Consider the following 5,789-nt stretch of genomic DNA (forward strand, 5'->3'; position numbering starts at 1 on the left):
GTTTAAGCTTCCTGATTTATGATATTTTATTATGCAACCCTTGCAAAATGATGACTAATAATGTCAAGCATATATTTATTGGTCAATCGTTTTGATTTTCTTTGATGAATTCTTTTGATTTTCTGCTCATTTTATGTGCCTTTTTATTGCTGAATGGTAGGTGTTACTCTGTATTCTTGACATCCTGTCCTTATCAAATATGATTCATAAATCAGTTTTGCATGTTGTCCATTTATTTTTGATCATGCCATTTCATGGAAAAATGAGTTTTAATTTTGATGCTTCATGCACAAAGAATTATGATTTTGATGAAGTTTACTTTATCTACTTTTTTTCTTTCTTGTGCTTTGTCATATTGATTTTTTAAATCCAGGGCTATGATTTCTCCCTACATTTTTCCATAAGAATTTCATAGTTTTAGCCTGACATTTATGTCTTCAATACATGTTGGGTTAATTTTTGTGTGTGGTGTGAGGTGTATTGTTCTTTGGCATTTAGCTGTGCAGTTGTTCCATCAATATTTGTTGACAACATTGTTCTTTGACTTTGGGGTTGTTTTGAAATTCTTTTTTTTTTTTAATCAGTTAACCAAAGACACAGGAATGCATTTCTTGCTTAATGCTATCTCCTTACTGTATGTTTACTTTAACATAAAACACCACCATCTGTGAAATACATCTTTTGTTTTGCTGTCCTATGGCCACCTCTTACTGTCACTTTCCTGTCTTGTTGACTCAATGTGTAATGAAAGACTATAGGGACCACTGTCAGCATGAGACAGTGTTGTCACCTTTCATTTATTTTTTTATTCATTTGCTCTTTGGTGCATCCACTGATTATTGGCATTTCCACCAGAAGACAGGAAGGAGAAGAAAGAAAATGAAATCCTTTCCTACTTACTAACGTCTCTGATTGTCAAAGGGTTTCCACTATTTATGAATTTCAGGAATATGTGTGTATGAGTTTCTAGATTCTGATATTGGGAATTTAAGGTTACCTTTGTGTTTACTAAGAATTGTAATCTTAGTTGAAAATAAACTGTATAATAACAAAAATTGTGTTATTTCCAAGTGATATTTATGTCAAGATCTCTAAGACTTGAAAGTGTGAGAGATATCTGTTTAACGGACAAACCAACAACCTCCCCTCAAAAAAGGAAAACCCCACTGAAATGTACACTCTGTGGCAAATAACATGATTGCTTGCTTCAACTTAATCAGTTTGAGCTTGCATCTGTCTTTCTTTTGTAAAACAGAGTGTTCTGTTCACTATGTGGCTTAAATCCGGGAAGTGCACTTACTTCAAGAAAACCCTTCAAGACTAGACTTGGGATTTCTGTGTTTGAAGCAGTGCTGCAAGTTTAGTAGTTTGGATAGTGAATCTATAATAAGTCAAGGCTCTTCTTATTCAATAGAAGATGTTTTCTGGGTTGGAAGAGAAAGATGGCTCAATATTCCTTTTTACCTTTTTACACTGTGCATATGTTTCCTGTACTCTTGGAACTAGATTGTATTTCATACTAAATTCAGTAATGACAATAAACTTAGCGTGTAGTGCTGGTGTGATACAGCTCACTGAAAGAAATTCTGTTTATTGTGTATAAGAGGAGCCTAATATTGAGCTGAGGAAGCCAAGGTTATTGGTCTGTCTACACCTGGTGGGACTGCACTCTAATTCTATGCACACCAAGTTAGAGGCACACTGTGGTATACTCAGGGAACAATTAACAATGCTGTAATGTTGCTGGAATCCCTGCACATGTGTGATCATATAATAAGTTGGTTGTAACAGATTAGCAAAATCAAAGAGGAGAATAGAATGAATGGTGTAAGTCTTCAAATACATGAGGGTTAGGCATGAGAATGAGAGCTTAGATTCCCACTAAGTATTCCAAAGCATAGAAGCAGATCAGCAAATAGATACTACAAGGCAAATATGTTTTAACAGAATTTTCTAATAATGACATTTATTCAGCAGTGGCATTGATAAGTAGTGAGTTTCTCACTGGGGGAAGTGTTCTAGTATCGGTTGCATGAGTACCTGTGAAGTTTTTGGGGGAGTTGGCCTTTTTATTTTTTAAGATTTAGGTGAAAGTCAACGTGACAGAGAGAGTTATAGTCAGATGTCCTGTCCACTGGTTCACTGTCAAACTGGCCCCAATATCTGGGGTTGGGCCAGGCTGCAGCCATGATCTGTATTTGTGTCTCTGATATGGGTGCTGGGGGCCGAAGTATTTAGGCCATTTTCTGATGCCGTTTTAGGCTCCTTAGAAGACAGCTAAATTGGAAGCAAAGCAGTGGATCCCAACATTCTGGGAAGAAGTTTCTATTGCATGTGAAGTTTCTGTTCATATTTCCTGCATCACTGAATCAAATCTTGACTTGCTCATTGTTGCTCATGTAACCCTGACCAACTTTCTCAAGCTCTCCATACTTGCAAGATGAACTTGATATACATCAGAGTTGTAAAACAAATGCCTCAGAATTGGGGCTGGTGCAGTGGCCGTTGCAAGCTAATCTTTTACTTGTGATACTGGATTGAGTTCTGGTTGCTTTACTTCCAACCCACTTCCCTACTATTGACCTGGGAAAACAGCAGAGGGTGTTCCAAGTTCTTGGGGTCTTGTGCCCATGTAGGAGACCCAGAAGAAGTGCTTGGCTCCCAGCTTTGAACCAGCCTAACTCTGGTGTTTGGAGAGTGAACCAGCAGATGAAAGACCTCTCTTCTATCTCTCTCTCTCTCTTTCTCTGTAACTCTGGCTTTCAAATGAAACAATTAAATCTTGAAAGAGAATCCCACATAGTAAGTTCCACAAAATTTTAGTTTTAAAAATGCATCTCTTCTAAAGATCAGTTTGCTTTGAATTAGTTATACTTGTGCTTTTCTTGTAAATAAACATTTTTTACTATGAATAAAAGTTTAGCTTCAAAACAAAACGCAGACCCTCACTTAAGAATTCATAATAGCTTTATCACACAATTATGGAATTTCAAAAGAATATCAAAAGGCTAATTAGACCACCCTTACTGCTGGAGTTACAAGAATGCCAAATTCCAGTCCTCCAAACATTGCTGCAAATTCTTGGCCCACTGGTGAACCTTTGGGTGACTCATCCAGTCATGGCTGATAGGTTGTGGGTTGTCTACTAATTAGCCAAGGAGCATGTAATTTTCAGTTTATGTGCTGAAGTGGAAGGAGCAAATTTATCTTAACCAAAATGTAATTGCTTATCTTTCAAGCTTGAAGTTTAGACCTATCAAGTCTTACTTTTGAAAAGGCAATTTGTGGGATTGCCACTGTGGTGTAATGGATGAAACTACCACCCGTGATGCCAGCATCTCACTGGGCATTAGTTCTGATCTTAGATCCCTGATAATGATTTGAGAAAGTATCAGAAGATGGCCCAAATGAAGCTGTTGGCATCTTGGCTGTGGCCTGGTCCAGCAATGGGCACTGCAGCCATGTGGGGAATGAAACTGCAGATGGGACATCTCTGTGACTTGTATTTTCAAAATAAATTTTAAGAAAAAATAGACAACTTCTAGATTAAGATGTTTAGATGATACTGTATTATGGAGGTTGCAACAATAGTTTGTGGTAAGGAGTAGAAAGCAAAGCTGAAAAGTTCTTTCTAGGAGATGCTGACCAGATTTTCTAAGAAGTCATATTAAAAGGAAAAGAAAACTCAAAAAGTTGTAACTAATGAGAAGAAAATGGAAGGAAATGAAGATAGGTACAAGGAAGGTGCTTTTTTCCCCCCATTGACCTAATTTATACAAATCCATTTAAGACTGATGATTGGTAAATCACTGATCATTGGGAAGCAGTAGGAACAAAAAGATTTAAGTCCCCTAGAAGTGTTGCAACTGGGACTCAGCATTATAATCAAGAATCACCTGAGCCTTGAGAAGTATATCCTTGGTTTTTCCTAAACATGAATCCATAGCTGTTCTATATTATTTGTCATGATGATTTGAGCATTGCACCACTTCTATAGGCGGTAGAATTAAGGCAGAGAACTTGGAAGCTCTGAATGGCTTTATGTGATTCTGGAGGTAGCATCAGCCGGTTTGTCAGACATATCTGAGTTTGGTATATGACCTCATATGTCAGTCAATATAGGCTGGGTAGCACTGCTGTTCCAAAAAAGTCCTAAATCTTGTAGCCACCGAGGCTACAAGAGATTGCAGATTGCTCAGGGAAAGGGGTATGGAATATATCAAATAGGAGCAGCTGATTGAGTCAAACGACAGCTGGGAAGTGACTTCGAGGGGCTCCACAGACCAAGCCACTACACTTTCAGATAACCAAGGAATCAGAGATGGGGTGATTCAGGAAGGGAAATCCAGAGGGCATGTCTGGGTCAGGCCAAGGCACCCGCCTACTTGGAAGAGCTGGGCTGGGTTAAGTAGCATCACTCACAGGCACACATAAAAGCCAGCACTGTGGTAGGGTGGCAGGCTGGGTAAGACTATGCTGCAGTACCTCTGGCAAGTATTAGGCAGGATTGGGTCACAACCACCAGCATGTGGGAGAACTGGGAGTGGCAGGGGATCCAGCAGGACATTTGTGGGCTCACCCCTGCTGGACTGTATACTGTCCAGAATACCCAAAAGCTGGTCCTTGTGACTCACTGTTTCTTTTTGTAGTGTTAACTCCCTGCAGTGGGAGCTGCCTCTTAACTTCTTTAGATGGGTAAATTATCTGTCAAGAAAAATTAAGCCATAGACGGGCTGTCTGTATGCAATGTAGGATAATTTTATTTACTCACGTCATGGTGGTTTATGCCTTTTTTGTTTGTTTCAATTGTTGCAGTTGAAAACTCTTACAGATTTCAGTCTTACTTTATTTGTTCCTTCATTCCTAAATGGACAATATACACTGAATGTTCAGAATTACTTCAGAATTACTTTTGAGAACAATGGGGCATGGCCAGAACTGTGGCACAGCAGCTTAAACTGCCGACAGTAACACTAACATCCTATAGGAGCGCCTGTTTGAATTCCAGCTGCTCTACTTCTGATCCAGCTCCATGCTGATGTGCTTGGAAGAGCAGCAGATAACAGAAAAAGCGCTTGGGCCTCTAACTCCATGCAGGAGATAGCTCTGGAGTTCTCATCTTCTGGTTTTGGCCTGCGCAGCCCTGGCTCGCATGACAATTTGCATAGTGAGCCAGAGGATGGAAGGTTCTCTCTGCTTTTCCAACAAACAAGTAATTAAAAAACAAACAAAACGATAGTGGGTATCACTGGATTATTCAGTAGTTGATCTTGGTCTATTTATTAACTAATTAGAAAGGGCCTAATTGGGAAAACATAACTGCCAATGGCTGGTAAAATAAGACTACATAGGCAAAATGGCACCACATAGGCAGGGCTGAGAAATACCGTGGAATTCAACAAAGGCAACAGTCCCCGTGTACAGCGTGATTGAAAGAGCCGCCTCAGATGAATTGGGATTGGTGTTGGAATGTGATATCCGGATTGAAAGAGAGGGTGGTGTTAGGGACAGAGGAAGGGAAGATGCAAAGATACTGACATGAAAAAAGTACAGTATGTGTTTGAGTGCGGCAGGGTCCTGAAAATCAGACTGACTTGCTTGGAGTGGAAACTTGCATCCCCACTTCAATTCTTCCTGAAAGGTTCATTTCATTGAGGTAAAGCTATAATGCATCACTTGTCCTTTGAACTTCCATTTCCTAAAAACTGCCTGCAAGCCAGAGATCACATTATCAAATGATTAAGTCAGCTGTTAAAAGAAAGGTGGTGAGCAGGTTTTCAAATTTCATT

The sequence above is a fragment of the Ochotona curzoniae genome, unplaced genomic scaffold, assembly GCF_017591425.1.
Source record: "Ochotona curzoniae isolate NIBS_2020 unplaced genomic scaffold, NIBS_Ocur_1.0 contig_1014, whole genome shotgun sequence".
Taxonomy (NCBI): domain Eukaryota; kingdom Metazoa; phylum Chordata; class Mammalia; order Lagomorpha; family Ochotonidae; genus Ochotona; species Ochotona curzoniae.